The following is a 19,933-nucleotide window of genomic DNA, read 5'->3' on the forward strand; positions in this document are numbered from 1 at the left end:
TTTCCCACACGGCAGGGCTGGGTTAAGATGGAGCACAGTTCACACTGGCATATAACTCAGCCAGTTTCTCTTATCCATCAGTCATGGAAAAGGGATGTGGAAAGAGACTTGAAAAGAGTGATAAATGAGTGTCAGACTGTGGTGCACACATAGAAGGCATGTAATGAACATTGCTGAGTGATGAAAAATTGATGGCACAGATGATCTACCTTTGACCCTTCATGTTTATTCTCTAGATTAAGGTGGCTCTGGCTGTTGCTCAAGAAGCTCAAGCCATGTCAGGAATTATTTAATTTATCACCCTAAATAAGGAATTTAGGACCAGATTTTATAGTTGTCATTGTCAAATGGAGAAACTAAGGCAGGGAGCAAGGATACTGAAGTGGGGGGAACAAAAGCCATGCTTTCAGCTGAGGCCATGATGGAGAAGTTTTTGGGCCTCTGCTGCTTCCACCCCGTACAGCCCAGATCCCACATCTTTATGCCACTTGAGTCAATAAATATCAAGGTCTCCCAGGGATGGAGTGTGGGTCAGAGTGACAACCATTTCACAGTCAGGTCCACCCTCTATGGGTTATGACATCATCTCTTACTTAACTGCTATGTGGTTATAAATTTACACAACAGCCAAGTGTGTGCTGTTTGGCTTGTTTTCCATATGCCTAATGATTTAGAGGTCACCACCTTTGTGATTGAAAGGTCACCTGGAGTGTGTTCCCACCTGTGGAAGTTGATTAGTTTGCTGTAACAAAACCACTCTAGAAGATTTTTTTGGTTCTTGTTTTTGTTTTTTCCTTGTTACTTTTTCAGAGAAGGCTATGGGTTTATTTTTAATGTACTTCTTCAAGTTCAGTGCATAAATTATATTTCACTAATTCCTTTCCTCTCCTATGATGGCAGATTATGGTATGCATTATGCAGACACGTGAGGATTTGGGGTGCTGTTGGTTTGAGGGAAAGATGCTGTATGTCTCTGGGCTTTTCTCATGTAGTTCTCTCTGAAGGAACATTCTAAGCCTGGCTAACTCCTACACATTCATCAGCCCTCCAGTCTGATCTCATTTCAAGGAAACCTTCCCTGACCCTAATTCTGCTCTCAAAGACTATTTCCACAGAACCCTGAGCTTACCCGTTACATAACACCATAGTATATGCAAATTATTACTGCCTCTCTCAGTAGACTGTGAGTACTCAAGAGGAGGGGCTGATCCTTTTTTTTTCAACCCCTAACTCTACACAGTACCCAATACATCATAGATTCTCAAGAAGTAATCTTGGTAGAGTTTCCAGTTCTGATATTGATTTCACTCAAAGGGTGTTTAATATAGAGTGAAAAGGGGAACACTGACAGAAAGAGGGGAGCCCCACTCCTCACTCCTGCCTTTACCTCTCTGGGTTGAACTTGGGAGTTGAACTCTTTGGCTCATTTGCATTCCAGAACAGTTACCCATCAGGTTAGCAACTTCTCCCTCTGTGGGGAGCAGCAAGGAAGCGGGCGAGCAGAGAGGTGGGCAATGGGTGAAAGTGCCTCTCCCATTCTCATTATACTTGTTTTGAATGCACTGTCTAATTTTACTGCATGTGGTCATATGCTAAGTGGAATGGCTGATTTTCACCTTGTACTTGCAGCCTTTCTGAATCACCCTGAGGACCATACACTGAGTGCTGTCTGATCTGGTGTTTTCTTTTTTTACTAAAGTATCACTGACTTACAATCTTATATTGATTTCAAGTATATAACATAGTAGTCCACCAGTTACCATATTATTAATTAAATCCTTACTCCCACTAGTGCAGTCACTATCTGTCAACACAGGAAGATGTTACAGAATCATTGGCTATATTCCCCATGCTGAACCACCATCCCTGTGACCAGCTTATATTACCACTGAGATTTTTGTGTCCCTTTATCCCCCTCACCCTTCTCACCCACCTACCCCAGCCCCTCTCCCCATGGTAATCACCAGTCACTTCTCAGTGTCTGTGAATCTACACTTTGCTGAACAAGTGATTAGAGAGAAGCATCAAAGGGTAGAAACCCTATTTCACATATGTAGAAGACAAAGCTAGGCTCCAACTCTTTGGGCCTGATTTCCTTTTTCTGCTCTATGTTCTTTATGTAATTTCTTGTGAACTAGGAAGTATTTTCCTTTCCTAGAATGCTGTATCTCTTGAGAAAGAGCATCCTTATGACCAGTTATTCCCCCTCCCTCTTCCCACCAGCTCGTACCCACTTGCTGCCCCACCCATTGTTCCTTTCAACATAAAGCAGAGACTAGATAAGAAGGCCTGAAAGGGGAATTTGACCTGAACTTTGTTTTCCAGTTTTCACTCCAGGTTCCAAAGAATAAAATTACCTTTGTTTCTTTTATGATTTCTATTTATTCCAACTTACATCTTCCTAAATGTTAAATGGCAACAAGGCAGCAGAGCCCTTCCCAGGTTGCAAAATATTTTAAAAGCAGTTGGGCAATAGTTCATGACCCAAAACAAGGAAGAACTGATGCACTGGAAGGGGAGAATGACAGGATCCTCAGGGCAGGGAAAGGACACCTTTGTGCCTGAAGTTAAGAAGCATCTCTCACTGTGGCTGGGCTAGATGAGTGCAGAACAGCTTCCCACAGGTGCTCAGTCTTCACCAGGTCTTTGCTAGTGCCCACCGTGCGTAGCATGCTGCGCTAGGTGCCATAAAGGGCACAAAGGGCCATAAGACAATGTCTTGAAACTCGGGAAACTCGTCACATGATTCTGTTGTAATGCTATTTTGTGAAATATGCAAATTGCTTTAGGAGCTCAGAAGAGATAAAAGTCACCTCAGACAGGAAAAACAAGAAAAGCTTGAGGAATGAAGTGGCCTTTAAGGACAGGTAAAATTTGTACAGGTTGACTATGGAGTGGGACATTCTGGAGAGAGAGAACAGGATGGTATTTAAGAGCTCTGGACACAGCCCAAACCTGGATTGAAATACAGATTCTACTACTCACGAACTGTGTGATCCGGGGCAAAACTCTTGGCTTCTATTTTCATCGCCTGATTGGGGAATTACTGACCATTTTCATTGACCAGAACAGAGAGAGGCTCCCTTTCAGATAGTAGTGAGAAGTGAGAGCTGCAAACAGATGGGGCCAAGCCCTTTCCACCAAGTTGGGGAGTTTAGGTACAGTGAGCAGGAAGAGGCCGTCAGACATTGTGAGGAGGAGAATGATGGCCAGATTAATATGGCAGGGGTATACAGACTCGATCAGAGATAACTGAAAAAAGGAGACAGGGAGACAGATTGGGGATAGGTGCACCAGGATAGGCGCAAGGTGAAGAGGGAGTGAACTAGCATGTTGGCAGGAGGACAAGAAAGACAGGCTGGGGACTGGTTGGGGTCAGGGAGGAGGGAGATCAAGAAGCTGATGATGATGCTTAGTTTGGGAGTTGTATTCACAATCCGATTTCATTGCTGTTACATCTGGGTGCGAGGCATTGATTTACTTTTGATTATATTGTTTTATTTTGCTACTTTTCTGGGCTCCCCTTACCGAAATTATGCTAGGACTATGGCTCCCAGTCTTAGCTACACAGGAGGATCACCTGGGGAGTTTTAAAAATTGCCTATTTCTGGGATTAAAGATGGTGGCATGAGAGGAGAGACAGTGGCTTCCTCCTAAAACTGGATACAATCAGAAAATATAGTAGGTGCAACAAATCCTTAGAGAGCAACAGGAAAGAGGACAGCGTCAGACTGCATACACCTGGAGAAAAGAGCAGACCTCACTGAACGGGGTACTAATACCACAACCCTGCAACCCCTGACATTGCTTCAGGGGCTGAGCAGCTCCAGAATAGAGCTTCTGGACACTAGAGGGCGCCATATACAAACATGAAATGCCAAAGGAACCTGATCAAGAGTAAAATTGTTAATACAACTCCCGAGAAAGATTTAAATGATATGGACCTCGTGACTCTTCCTGAAAGGGAGTTCAAAATAAAAATCATCAACATGCTAATGGAGGTATGGAAAGACATCCGAGAACTCAGGAATGAATTCAGGTCAGAGATCCAACCATTGAAGAGCACGATGGAGGGTATTAAAAGCAGGTTGGATACGGTGGAGGAGATGATAAATGAAATAGAAACTAGAGAAGAGGAATACAAAGAAGCTGAGGCACAGAGAGATAAAAGGATCTTTAAGAATTAAACAATATTGAGAGAACTGTGTGACCAATCCAAATGGAACAACATTCGTATTGTAGGGATACCAGAAGAAGAGAGAGAGAAAGGGATAGAAAGTGTCTTTGAGGAGGTAGTTGCTGAAAACTTCCTCAATCTGGGGAAGGAGATAGTCTGTCAGGCCATGGAGATCCACAGATCTCCTAACACAAGGGAACCAAGGAAGACAACACCAAGACACATAGTAATTAAAATGGGAAAGATCAAGGATAAGGACAGACGGTTAAAAGCAGCCAGAGACAGAAATAAGATCACATACAAAGGAAAGCCCATCAGGCTAACATAAGACTTCTCAGCAGAAACCTTACAGGCCAGAAGGGAGTGGCATGATGTATTTAATGCCATGAAGCAGAAGGGCCTGGAACCAAGATTACTTTATCCGGCAAGATTATCATTTAAATTTGAAGGGGGGATTAAACAATTTCAGATAAACAAAAGCTGAGAGAATTTACCTCCCACAAACCATCTCTACAGTCTCTGTTGGAAGGACTGCTATAGATCGAAGTGTTCCTAAGGTGGAATAGCTGTCACCAGAGGTAATAAAACCACAGTAAAGAAAGTAGAACAGCTAATTACTAAGCAAATGCAAAATTAAATCAACTATCCCCAAAGTCAATCAAGGGATAGATAAAAAGTACAGAATATGATGCTAATATACAAAGAATGGAGGAGGAAGAAAAAGGAGGAGAAACAGAAAAGAGCCTTTAGATTGTGTTTGTAACAGCATACTAAGTGAGTCAACTTTGACTCTTAGATAGTAAGGAAATTAACCTTGAACCTTCGGTAACCACGAATCTAAAGCCTGCAATGGCAATAAGTACATACCTATCGATAATCACTCTAAATGTAAATGGACTGAATGCACCAATCAAAAGACATAGAGTCACTGAATGGATAAAAAAACAAGACCCATCTATATGCTGCTTACAAAGAGACTCACCTCAAACCCAAAAATATGCACAGACTAAAAGTCAAGGGATGGAAAAAGATATTTCATACAAACAACAGTAGAGAAAAAAGCAGGTGTTGTAGTACTAGTATCAAACAAAATAGACTGCAAAACAAAGAAAGTAACAATAGATAAAGAAGGACATTACATAATGACAAAGGGCTCAGTCCAACAAGGGGATATAACCATTATAAATATATATGCACCCAACACAGGAGCACCAGCATATGTGAAACAAATACTAACAGAACTAAAGGAGGAAATAGAATGCAATGCATTCATTTTAGGGGACTTGAACACACCATTCACCCCAAAGGACAGATCCACCAGACAGAAAATAAGTAAGGACACAGAGGCTCTGAACAACACACTAGAACAGATGGACCTAATAGACATCTGTAGAACTCTACATCCAAAAGCAACAGGATACACATTCTTCTCAAGTGCACATGGAACATTCTCCAGAATAGACCACATACTAGGCCACAAAAAGAGCCTCAGTAAATTCCAAAAGATTGAAATTCTACCAACCAACTTTTCAGACCACAAAGGTATAAAACTGGAACTAAATTGTACAAAGAAAGCAAAAAGGCCCACAAACACATGGAGGCTTAACAACATGCTCCTAAATAATCAATGTATCAATGGCCAAATTAAAATAGAGATCAAGCAATATATGGAAACAAATGACAACAACAACACAAAGCCGCAACTTCTATGGGACACAGCAAAAGCAGTCTTAAGAGGAAAGCATATAGCAATCCAGGCATATTTAAAGAAGGAAGAACAAACCCAAATGAATAGTCTAATGTCACAAATATCGAAATTGGAAAAAGAAGAATAAATGAGGCCTAAAATCAGCAGAAGGAGGGACATAGTAAAGATCAGAGAGGAAATAAAAAACATTGAGGAGAATAAAACAATAGAAAAAAATCAATGAAACCAAGAGCTGGTTCTTTGAGAAAATAAACAAAATAGATAAGCCTCTAACTAGACTTATTAAGAGAAAAAAGAGAATCAACACATCAACAGAATCAGAAACGAGAAAGGAAACATCATGACAGACCCCACAGAAATACAAAGAATTATTAGAGACTACTATGAAAACCTATATGCTAACAAGCTGGAAAACCTAGAAGAAATGGACAACTTCCTAGAAAAATACAACCTTCCAAGACTGACCAAGGAAGAAACACAGAATCTAAACAAACTAGTTACCAGCAAAGAAATTGGAGTGGTCATCAAAAAACTACCCAAGAACAAAACCCCTGGGCCAGATGGATTTACCTCAGAATTTTATCAGACATACAGAGGAGATATAATACCCATTCTCCTTAAAGTTTTCCAAAAAATAGAACATGAGAGAATACTCCCAAACTCATTCTATGAAGCCAACATCACCCTAATACCAAAACCAGGCAAAGACCCCACCAAAAAAGAAAATTACATACCAACATCCCTGATGAATGTAGAAGCAAAAATACTCAACAAAATATTAGCAAACTGAATTCAAAAATACATCAAAAGGATCATACACCATGACCAAGTGGGATTCACCCCAGGGATCCAAGGATGGTACAACATTCAAAAATCCATCAACATCATCCACCACATCAACAAAAAGAAGGACAAAAACCACTTGATCATCTCCATAGATGCTGAAAAAGCATTTGACAAAATTCAACATCCATTCATGATAAAAGCTCTCAGCAAAATGGGTATAGAGGGCAAGTACCTCAACATAATAAAGGCCATATATGACAAACCCACAGCCAACATCATGTTTAACAGTGAGAAGCTGAAAGCTTTTCCTCTGAGATGGGGAACAAGATAGGGATGCCCACTCTCCCCACTGTTATTCAACATAGTACTGGAGGTCCTAGCCATGGCAATTAGACAAAACAAAGAAATACAAGGAATCCAAATTGGTAAAGAAGAAGTTAAACTGTCACTATTTGCAGATGACATGGTATTATACATAAAAAATCCTAAAGACCCCACTCCAAAACTACTAGAACTAGAAGTGATATTGGAATACAACAAAGTTGCAGGATACAAAATCAACACACAGAAATCTGTGGCTTTCCTATACACTAACAATGAACTAATAGAGAAATCAGGAAAACAATTTCATTCAGAATTGCATCGAAAAGAATAAAATACCTAGGAATAAACCTAACCAAGGAAGTGAAAGACCTATACCCTGAAAACTACAAGACACTCTTAAGAGAATTTAAAGAGGACACTAACAAATGGAAACTCATCCCATGCTCTTAGCTAGGAAGAATTAATATCGTCAAAATGGCCATCCTGCCCAAAGCAATATACAGATTTGATGCAATCCCTATCAAATTACCAACAGCATTCTTTAACCAACTGGAACAAATATTTCAAAAATTCATATGGAAACACCAAAGACCCCAAATAGCCAAAGCAATCCTGAGAAGGAAGAATAAAGTGGGGGTGGATCTTACTCCCCAACTTCAAGCTCTACTACAAAGCCACAGTAATCAAGACAGTTTGGTACTGGCACAAGAACAGAGCCACAGACCAGTGGAACAGAATAGAGACTCCAGACATTAACCCAAACATATATGGTCAATTAATATATGATAAAGGAGCCATGGACATACAATGGGGAAATGACAGTCTCTTCAACAGATGGTGCTGGCAAAACTGGGCAGCTACATGTAAGAGAATGAAACTGGATCACTGTCTAACCCCATACACAAAAGTAAATTCGAAATGGATCAAAGACCTGAATGTAAGTTATGAAACCATAAAACTCTCAGAAAAAAACATAGACAAAAATCTCATGGACATAAACATGAGTGACTTCTTCATGATCATATCTCCCTGGGCAAGGGAAACAAAGGCAAAAAATGAACAAGTGGGACTGTATCAAGCTGAAAAGCTTCTGTACAACAAAGGACACCATCAACAGAATAAAAACGTACCCTACAGTATGGGAGAATATATTCATAAATGATAGATCCGATAAAGGGTTGGCATCCAAAATATATAAAGAGCTCATGCACCTCAACAAACAAAAAGCACATAATCCAATTAAAAAATGAGCAGAGAAGCTGAACAGACAGTTCTCCAAAGAAGAAATTCAGATGACCAACAGACACATGAAAAGATGCCCCACATCACTAGTCATCAGAGAAATGCAAATTAAAACCACAATGAGATATCACCTCACACTAGTAAGGATTGCCACCATCCAGTAGACAAACAACAATAAATGTTGGCGAGGTTGTGGAGAAAGGGGAACCCTCCTACACTGCTGGTGGGAATGTAAAGTAGTTCAAACATTGTGGAAAGCAGTATGGAGGTTCCTCAAAAAGCTCAAAATAGACTTACCATTTGACCCAGGAATTCCACTTCTAGGAATTTACCCTAAGAATGCAGCACTCCGGTTTGAAAAAGACAGATGCACCCCTATGTTTTTCGCAGCACTATTTACAATAGCCAAGAAATGGAAGCAACCTAAGTGTCCATCAGTAGATGAATAGATAAAGAAGATGTGGTACATATACACAATGGAATATTATTCAGCCATAAGAATAAAACAAATTCTACCATTTGCAACAACATGGATGGAGCTAGAGGGTATTATGCTCAGTGAAATAAGCCAGGCAGAGAAAGACAAGTATCAAATGATTTCACTCATCTGTGGAGTACAACAACAAAGAAAAAACTGAAGGGACAAAACAGCAGCAGACTCACAGAACCCAAGAATGGACTAACAGTTCCCAAAGGGAAAGGGACTGGGGAGGATGGGTGGGAAGGGAGGGATAAGGGTGGGGAACAAGAAAGGGGGCCTTACGATTAGCATGTATAATGTGTGGGGGGGCATAGAGAGAGATGTGCAACACAGTGAAAACAAGTAGTGATTCCACAGCATCTTACTATGCTGATGGACAGTGCCTGTAATGGGGTTTGTGGGGGGGACTTGGTGAAGGGGGAAGTCTAGTAAACATAATGTTCTTCATGTAATTGTAGATTAATGAGAACAAAATGAATTTTTAAAAAATTGCCTATTTCCACACCACAACTCAGACCAATTAAATCAGAATTTCTGGGGGTAGAACCCAGGCTTCAGTAGGGCTGAAAGCTCCCAAAGTAACTCCAGCAGGCAGCCAGGGGTGGTAATGCCTGTACCAGGAGCTCATGTGGAGAAGCTGTGGTGAATGGGAAGGGGCATCTGAGGCATGTGAGGAAGAAAAACGTGAAACCACTTAGCTTTGGGGTAAGATGTAGAGGGCCATGCTGGGAACTTGAAAGACTGAGGAAGGGCCTTACTCAAAACTTTTACTTTCGCTGTCACAGTTCTGTATTTCTTCTCTTTGAAATCAGTATATGCCAAAAATTCTATTTCCTGAGCTCCCCTGACTCTGGGATTTCTTTGTGGGTTATATGTAGTATATAACTATTGAATTATTAATCTTCCCATGTGGGTCTTATGCTTTCATATATATATGAATATTTCATTACCACATCACTGTTATGTTTCTAACAACTGAGGGCCAACTCTAGTCTATTTATCAGGTGCCATCTGCTATGTAAATTATACTAGTAGGGGTTTTTGCAGTCCATCTTATAACAATAAGCAGATTAATCATAGGGGTCAAGTTTTCAGAGGTATTACTTATGCAAATATTGTCACTTAAAACATGTATCCTGTGTCTACTGTCTGTAGCCAAGTGGTTTGAAAAGGCATTAGTAAAACATTCTGAACCACAGAGATGGTCAACTGTTTTAAAATCACAGTTGTTTTTCCCGAGATCAATATTTGTGTAACTAAGCATGGAGTTTTATTTCTTTTTTCAGTTTGTTTTTCTTAAAGTTCTGAGTTCATTATGTTAAAGGGATTGGAGAAAGTACTTTATTAGATGGTAATAGGGTTATAGTTCTTAACAGTAGTGACTTTTGATTATTTCTGAAGGGCCTCTTCCATACTGAATTTGTTGAATGGCCTACTTAAGTTCAAGAAAGTCTCCTATGTCCATTTTTGAGATATCATATGCTCTTTTATGATTTACTATCTAATAAAATGTTGTCTGGCATTTCTACTTAAGGAAAGGGAGAGGACAACAGTGTTGCTATTTGGCCTGTGAATTATGATGAGACTTGCTCCTTTGTATTGAAAGAATGAATGGGATTATAATAATTTGTCTGCTCTAGAAACCAGCTTTGCCAGAGAAGTGAGTTCTGTCTGGGCCTTTTACTATTATGAAGTCAACAGAGAAGCCCTTGTTTTTAAGCAGCTTTGAATAGTATTAATTGCCACAACCCATAACAAGCTGATTCCTCCTTATAATAGTATTAATGAATGAATAGAGTGATGCTTTGATTGAGCAGCTGGGGTGAGGTGTGTTATTTCCTAGACTGTCTGTGGAATTGCCCCCCAGAGTCAAGGTGATAGACTCATTCATTTGACTTAGATGGGGTCTTGTTGGGTTGCTGTATCACCCAAGGTAGGTGGATTTGCTTCAGAGCCCTCAGGAAGGATGTCTTGCAAAGCCAGACCTTGGACATATAACTGAGGCTTGAAATTAGAAAGCGCCCCATAGATTTATTGTGAATAAATGGCGACACTGTCAAGTATTATATGCCCAGAGACTGTGAATGAACTATACTAGAGAGTGGGAAAAAAATCAGTATGCCAGATTCCTGCCTACCTGTGTGGAAGAGCTAGGGGTCAGACATTATTTCTCCCCAGTAGAATGACCTAGTGTGTATTATACTGGTTTTCTTTGTTCATTTGCTTAGGTGACTGCTTTAGAATATTTCTACTACATCCTGTCTTTATGTCATTTATTCTCTTTAGATAGGAACCCACGGTCCCTTTTCTGATATGTTCAATTTAAGTTCCTTTAACACTTAAAGCATAGTCTTTTGCTTGAATTTATGGGTGCTAATGGTTGTAGATATCTAGAATTTGGTCTTAGTGGTATTATTTATTGATTATAAAGAAGATAATTGCCACAGCCCATAATGATCTGACTCCTCTCCTTTATATTACATAATGGGGGTTGTTTTGGTGATGGGTTGGCTTGAAGAATTGAGATGCAATTGGTGAAGATACTGGTTGCCATATTAGCTTTAAAATGTGAATGTTGCTTTCTAAAAATCAAGCTTTGGAGGGAGTACAGACACTACATCATGCCCTTTACCGGTCATTCTGTGGTTAATAAAGTTTCCTAATACTTTGTGAATCAGAGAGGGTGTTGACTTTTACTATTTAATTAATTTTATTATTTTATGCTATTTGTTTATTTACTAATTATTACATGACTTTTTACTATTTATTCCTTACTACATTAAAGGGTCCATGAATGATGAGGGAGGTTCAGAGTTAGTCCATAGCACATTATGAAAGGACTGTAGGCATTAGCACACATACCTTTCTAATTGAAAATTCTTTGCAGTTTCACTGGGATAATAAACATTGCATTAAATTTAGTAATGATGTATACTCAATGTTATCAGTCAGAATATTCTAGGTTAAAAGTCATCAAACTGCTTCTGTAAAGAATTGGAGAGTAAATATTTTAGGCTTTGCAGATCATATGGTCTTTTGCCTCAAGTACTGAACTCTGATGTAGCTCAAAAATAACCATAGACAATATGTAAGCAAATGAGTGTGGCTGTGTTCTGACAAAACTTTTTTACAGAATGGAAGTGGGGTGGATTTGGCACTTGACTGCAGTTTGCTGGCCCTGGTCTAGATTAGTGGTTCTCAGACATTAGCATGTATCAGAATCCTTTGGGCAACTTGTTAAACCACAGATTGCTAGTCCCACTCCAGAGTTTCTCATTCAGTAGGTTTAGGGTGGGGCCGAATAATTTGTATGTCTTAACAAGCTCCCAGGGGATACTGATGCTGCTGGTCTGAGGACCGCACTTTGAATACTATCCACATTTACAGAAACTAGGTGAAAGACATACTTGTATAAATTTCCATAGCTGGTGAAGGGAAAAGCTCAGCCCTTTAGATTTCCTGGCTCCTAGCTCAGTGCTATTTCCACTACATCATGATGCTTTCAGATAAAATTTAAGTATTTATGTGATATATCAACTTTAGGCAATATCTCGTGATTCCTTGTTGTGAAAAATGAGTTTTGCATATTTAAAATGCTTCTCTCTCCATGCTATCTTTCATTCCCTAAATGTTGTTAGTTACATTGTTATTTTTAGATCATGTAATGGGGACCATTATAAATCTAATCAACACAGTTCACTTCTGTCTGGTTATCCAGCAACTTTAGGTAGTATCTGTTGGTTTTCTACTATGCATTTCCATTTTTCTTTACTGTCTCTCATCCTTCAGGTTCTTCTGCCTCTGTACCACTTTCTTCCCACTGCTAACACTTATAATGTATTTTGCATTGTTACTATAAGTGGGTATTTTCTTTGACTATGTTGATTCTAAATCATAGAAATCAGTAAAATGCACTTAAAATTGACTCTGGAGTGAGAGGTGTAATCCTATGTCATTAATCCTGTGTCACTCAAAGGAGAATGCTATAAATGTTAAAGTAAAATGGATTCTCCTTTCTTACTCCATCAGTTGCTCAAAATCATGCCATAACTTAATTTATGTCAGATTCAGACAATGACTCTTTATATACCTTCTCCTCTGGTGTTTCTAAATTGCCTTTCTTTTTGTTTTCTTATTTATAGAGTGGCATATACTTTTATTGCTTTATTAACATCTTATAGATTCTTTATCATAGATTTGTGTAATACATACATTTTCTTCTTGAGAAATGTCTCAAGACATTCTTTTGAGGCCCTCTAGCCTACTCTTACAATTCAGGGTGTTTAAACTTGTTATAAGCCATCAACCTGGGATTGCTTTATATTGTAGCTCTGGGAAGGTCATCCCTTATTCTTTTTTGGCTTTTGTTTTCATTGGGAAACTTTCAAACATTTTTTTTTCCAGAATGGCTGTATGGTAACTGAATCTTACAAGTTCTTGAATGTTAGAGAATGTCCTCACATTTGATTGGCAGTTCCTCTGAGTATGGAATTTTTAATGTAAAATAACATTGATGCATTGATTTCTAACATCTAGTATTACTGATTAACAAGACTGATTCTTCTCACAGAGATCTGAGTGTCATTCCTCTAAAGGTAAGCTGTTTCTTTCTCCCCACAGGAAGTTTCTGGGTTTTTTTCTTTGTGTTTTGCACGTTTGAAATTTCAAATCTTTTTATTTAATGTTGCTGGAACTTTGAACTGAAGATTCAAGTCTCTCTTAGTCTTAGAATTTTTTTCTCTTACTCTCTGATTATTTCCTCCAACTCCATTTTCTACTCCTGGAACTCAAGTTAGAGGTATATTACATCTTCTGAATCTCTCTTCTGTGTCCTTAACTTTTTCCTCATATCCTTCATCTCTTTATCATTTTACATTTTAAATATGTATATATCCAGTTAACCCTTGAACAGTGTAGGGGCTAGGAGTCTAACCCCTTTGAATCTCTCCAAAAACTTAACTGTTAATAGTCTAATGCTGATCAGAAGCCTTACCAATAACATAGTCAATTAACATATATTTTGTATATGTATTATATTGTATTTTTTACAGCAAACTTGAGAACAGAAAATGTTTTTCAAATTGTTGCAAATCTCCAAAAAACTTTCTAATATATTTATTGAAAAAAATTTGTGTATAAATCTACTGCACAGTTCAAACCCATGTTGTTCAAGGGTCAACTGTGTGTGTGTGTGTGTGTGTGTGTGTGTGTGTGTGTGTGTGTGTGTGTTGTGTGTATCAGTTGTATGTTCATGTCTTTGCTCTTTCCTTCACCACCTTTTTCATCTTTATTTTCCTCTCAATTTTTAAGAATTCTTTACAGGTTAGTGATATTAGCCCTTTATCTGTAATGTATGTTGGATATATTTTCTCCCACCTTTTCATTTGTCCTTTTCATGTTTTTTGCCATGCAAAATTTTTATATTATCAAATTTTTTTTATTGCATCTGGATTTTGAGTCATTGCAGAAAACTTTCCTATACCTAGGTGGCAGAGGAATTTCCCCATGCATTCTTGTAATATAGTATGATTTCACTTTTTATAGTTAGTTAGCTCTGATGTACTTGGTGTTTATTTTTGTGTGTGGTTTCGGGTATAGATCTAAGTTTATCTTTTTCCAAATATAGGCTCTTCAGCTATCCTGATGAGACAGGGACTATGGGTTTAGATAGAGTAGGGTGAGGGCCTCTGGAAAAAACAAGGAAAGATAATTACGGTCAGTGCAATGTAACAATATGCAAAGAAACCCCCTACCAAAACTCCATGTTAAACATTAAGAAAAGTCAGAGTTACATTAATTCTCCAGAGTAAAAATATCAAATTAAGAATATAGGCATTCTCCAGTGAGATCAGTTAGAGCTCAAAAAGCCAGGAGTAAGTTGGCCTGGAATGTTTGAATATCCCCCAGATAAAGGAAAGTATCTCGGCATAGCCCATGTTTTTATTGTGATAATCCTGCCTTTGTAAGATTCACTTTAGCATGCTAAAAGGCCCAGACCTATATGCTGTTGCTTCTCCTTCAGGCCTAATCAACTAATTTGCAACCTGGGCAATTAATTTGGCAAGGAAGCCCAAGTCATAAACAAACAGTAAAAGCAAGAAAGATTCCATCTTAAAGGTAAGATTGCCTTTTAAAACCCAAAAAGCTAAGAAGTATAATTCTTAACAAACTTTTCAGCAAACAGACAATAACTCAGCCCACCTTAAGAGCAGGGCAAGTGGTCTTGATTGATATGCTCCCAGACCAAAAAGCTGCTTTTCTGGGAAAGAATCTGCAGTAAATTTCTTATGTTAATTTTGGAGAATTACCTGGAGGGGAGATGAGGGACTAAAGATGGCGGCAGCATGAGAGGTGAGACAGAGTCCTCCTCCCAAAACCACATATAATACAAAAATATAGTTAATGCAACTAATCCTGAAAGAGCAATGGAAAGAAGGCTGCACCAGACTGCATACACCTGGAGAAAAGAAGAGACCTCACAGAACAGGGTAACGTACCAAAGCTGTAATCCAGCAGGACCCAAGCTCTTCCCCCACCCCAGCTCACCAGCGGGATGAAGAGAAACAGAGTGGGGAGGGGATAGAGGCCTAGGACTGCTGAGCACCCAGTCCTGGAGATCTGCTCTGGAGATTAGTGGGGTTGAACAGCTAAGACAGGTGGAATACGTGGAGAGACAGATAACAGTCGCTTGTGGAAAACAGGGATCCACATCTGGCTTCTCCGGGACAAAAGAAAGGCAGGCAGTTTGAGAGACTTCCTTAACAGCAAGAGGGCTGCTAAAGGGGCAAGGATTGCACAGAGCTTGCTGCTCAGGAGGAAATACAGGTGGCCAAAATTGTCCAGGTGCATTCTGCCTGTCAGGTTGGGAACTTTTAGGAGCTTCAAGTGCTCTGTCCCCTTGGCTGGTTACACAGCTCCAAAGCCCCCCACTGTGATACACAGCCTGCTGCACCTTCATCCCACCCAGCACTGGCTTGCAAACTGGCAGCCCCTGCCCTGGCATCAGGCCAGCCAGAGGGAGGCCCCACCTATGGCATCTACAAATGCAAAACATAGAGGCTTACACCTGTGCACTTGGCCCACTGGTTCTGGCAGTGGAGATAGGCACAGCAGCCAGGAATCAGGCAACAGTTCTTTCCTCCCACCAGGGAACAGTGCCACTCCCCTGCAACCCCCAACATTGCTCCAGGGGCTGAGCAGCTCCAGAGAGTAGAGATTCTGGGCACTAGAGGGCACCACATACAAATATGTCAAGGGAACTGGGTTCAACCCCAAATCCCACAAAGACCAGAAAAAGGGCCAAATGAAACAGAACTCATCAATCTTCCTGAAAGAGATTTCAAAATAAGGATCATAAACATGCTTATGGAGGTACAGAAAAATATTCAAGAAATCAGGAATGAATTCAGGTCTGAGATTCAATCATTAAGGAATATAATATCTGAAATGAAACATGCAATGGAAGGATTTAAAAGCAGATTAGATATAGTAGAGGAGAGGGTAAATGGGATTGAAATTAGAGAAGAGGAATACAAAAAGCTAAGGCACAGAGAGAAAAAAGGATCTCTAGGAATAAAAGAATATTGAGAGAACTGTGTGACCAATCCAAGTAAAACAATATTCATATTATAGGGGTACCAGAAGAAGAAGAGAGAGAAAAAGAGATAGAAAGTATCTTTGAGGAGGTAATTGCTGAAAACTTCCCCAACCTGGGGAAGGAAATAGTTTCTCAGGCCATGGAGATCCACAGATCTCCTAACACAAGGGACCCAAGGAAGACAACACCAAGACATATAATGATTAAAATGGCAAAGATCAAAGACAAAGACAGAATATTAAAAGCAGCCAGAGAGAGAAAAAAGATCACATACAAAGGAAAACCCATCAGGCTATCATCAGATTTCTCAACAGAAACCTTACAGGCCAGAAGGGAGTGGCAGGATATATTTAATACAATGAAGCAGAAGGGCCTTGAACTAAGAATACTCTACCACTCCAAATACAGATCAACCAGACAGGAAATAAATAAAGAGACAGAGGCACTGAACAACACATTAGAAGACATGGACCTAACAGATATCTACAGAAAACTCCACCCAAAAGCAGCAGGATACACATTCTTCTCAATTACACATGGAACATTTTTAAGAATAGATCATATACTAGGCCACAAAAAGAGCCTCAGTAAATTCAAAAAGATTGAAATTGTACCAACCAGCTTCTCAGTCCACAAAGGTGTGAAACTAGAAATAGTTATGCAAAGAAAATGAAAAATCTGACAAACACATGGAGGCTTCACAACATGCTCCTAAATAACCAGTGGATCAATGACCAAATAAAAACAGAGATCAAGCAATATATGGAGACAAATGACAACAATAATTCAGCACTGCAAAATCTGTGGATGCAGCAAAGGCCATAAGAGGGAAGTATATTGCAATACAGGCCCACCTCGGGAAAGAAGAACAATCCCACATGAACAGTTTTAAACTCACAATTAATGAAACTAGACAAAGAAGAACAAATGAGGCCCAAAGTCAGTAGAAGGAGGGACATAATAAGAGATCAGAGCAGAAATAAATAAATCAAGAAGAATAAAACAACAGAAAGAATCAATGAAAGCAGGAGCTGGTTCTTTGAGAAAACAAACAAAATAAATAAACCCCTAGCCAGACTTATCAAGAGAATTACCTGGAAGATTGATGAGAAAAGAGACATAATGTCTCATCAAGGATGAACATCATGGGACCACTTAACAAGTCCACACCACTAGCCCTTTATCACATTTCTAAAGATCCTCAATCACCTATAAATGCCCTAAACAACCCACAACTATGGGCTCTCTTGTCCCCTCTTGGCATGAGCCAGGAGCTCTGTCCTCTCACTTTATCTCAATAAAAGCCTCTCCCTTGCTCTCCTACTTTGAGAGTTTGTGATGTTCATTCTTTGACTCCGTGAACAAGGACCTGGCATCACTAACACCATTAATCTGAAAAGTTCATCTTTGAGTCATTAATTCAAGAGTTAATTGGTCTATTCGTAAGTGAATAACCCAGTATTTTAATTATAGAGTATTTAAACATGTTTAATATCTGGTAGAATTAATTCCCTATCCTTTCCTGGTCCCTTAAGCTTCACTTACTTTTTCCACGTTTTCCTTACTGTTCTTTCTTACTTCCTTTCTTTATGTCTAGCTCCATTAAAAAAAAAAACTTTGTTGATTTTTTCATTGGGACTTTGTTACAGTTATAAATTAACTTAGGGAAGTGATATATTTATGTTGTTAAAATCATCCTATCAAAAATAAGAAAAGTCTTTCTCTCCACTTGTTAAAAATTATTTTTATGTCTTTCAGGAGTTTAAAAAATTTTCCTGACATAGTTTTGTACATTTATTGTTAAGTTTATTCCTAAGTATTTCACCAGGTGTTGCTATTTTAAGTGGGACCTCTCTACCATTATATCAGTGAACTGGTAACTTAATTTTTGTACTGTCTTTTTTAGGCTTAGGTATCAATGTCATACTTCAGTGTTTTGAAGTTTCCTTTTAAATTTTAAGTTCTGAAACAATTTTGGTCATTGATGATTTGAATTCCCCTGTGAAATTCCTCTGTGATCCTGGTCTTGATAACTTTCTGTATTTCCTCTATGGAAATTGGTCTGTAATAGCTTTATATTTCTAATAAGATCAATTTTAGTAAATTCTGTTTTCCTGGGAATTTATCTATTTGTAGCTAGGGTTTTGAGTTTTATTTATATAGTGGGTATGCAAAGTAGCTGCTTAGACATTCAAAGTTCCCTGTGTTTCAGTAATTACCTCCCTTTGGTTATTTTCTCTCAGTTTGTGAACCTGTGCTCTGTGCATTTTTTCTCCTTGTTTGAGTTAGCTAGTGATTTGCTTATTTTGTTAATTAAAAAAATGGTATTCTGATTTATTAACTAGATCTATTGCCTTCCTCTTCTCTACCTTCTTTATTCTGCCTTTATCTTTAATATCTTCTTCTTTGTGCTTTCTTTTGGTTTGCTTTATTTTTTTCATTGTTTGAGGTGAAATTCAATTTATTTTCATTTTTTCATTTTATTGATATAAATGTTTAAGCTTGTAAATTTTCTGTGATCAATGCTTTGAATGTATCCCATAAATTCTGATATTAGTATTTTCATTATCACTGTATTTTAGAAATTCTGTAATTTTATTTAATATTTTCTCCTTACTAGAGAGTTGCTTAATAGAAAGTTTTAAATTTTCAGCCCTCTTTTTTAAAATAATTAATTAACTAATTTTTAAAGTATTATTAATATACAATCTTATTTTGGTTTCAAATGTACCTCATAGTGCTTCAGCATTCCCCATGATCAGGTTATTCTGTGATTGTGAATTATTTGCCCTTTTATCCCCCTCCCCGCTTAGGTGTTTTCTCTGTGGCCCCATATCATCCACCATTTTTTTGGATGTTCCATGTATGTTTGAGAAGATGAATTCTCTATTATCAGAATGTATTTCTAGCTGTCTCTTTGTATCTCCGGTAGTTTCTGTCTTACAATGTCACTTATTAGGATGTTTGGAGCATAGGTATTTATAATTATATTTTCTTTCTGAATCATGACTTTTATGTTATTCCATGTTATGTTTAATGCTTCATGGCTTGAATTCCACTTGGTCTGTTTGTTACTCTGGGGTGAGGAAATCCCAGGGCAAAATACTTAGCTGAAACTGAAATCAGTCAAAGGGAGAAATAAAGTTTAAAACCCGTTTATTGCTTACAAAAGCTGTCTGGGGGTCATCTCTTTCCAGCAGAAGCAAGCAAAACCTCCCCAAACCTCTCAGGTTCAGATAAGCCCTCCTCACCCAGGTAATTAACCATTGATAAGGAGATGAACTACCTCTCTCCACCCCTAGGAATGCCTGTTGATATGGAGATGCACTAAAACAAGGCAAGAGATTCTGAAAATATACAATTTTACCCACACTTGTTACCAAGATTGAAATCTCTTGCTATCCTTTTGCTTAGTATACTTTTGCCATTTCCTTTATTTTTAGCCTTTCTGAATTACTATGTTCTAGGTCTTTTTCTTGGATAGAGTATATTATTAGTTCTTATTTTGTAAATCAAATTGAAAGTCTTTCTTCATATTAAGTGATTTAAAATCATTCATGTTCATTGATATTACTGGTATATTTGGCCTCAATTTTGTCATTATTTTGTTATCACTAC

At 38.5% G+C, this 19,933-nt stretch overlaps 1 protein-coding gene across 3 annotated transcripts in view; it reads left to right on the top strand.

Annotated features, from left to right (window-relative positions):
* Positions 1-19,933, top strand: part of MCF2L2 (MCF.2 cell line derived transforming sequence-like 2) — a 278,657-nt gene that overhangs the window by 58,157 nt on the left and 200,567 nt on the right. The window lies entirely within an intron of this gene.

The sequence above is a fragment of the Manis javanica genome, chromosome 3 (assembly GCF_040802235.1).
Source record: "Manis javanica isolate MJ-LG chromosome 3, MJ_LKY, whole genome shotgun sequence".
In the NCBI taxonomy this organism is placed as follows: Eukaryota; Metazoa; Chordata; class Mammalia; order Pholidota; family Manidae; genus Manis; species Manis javanica.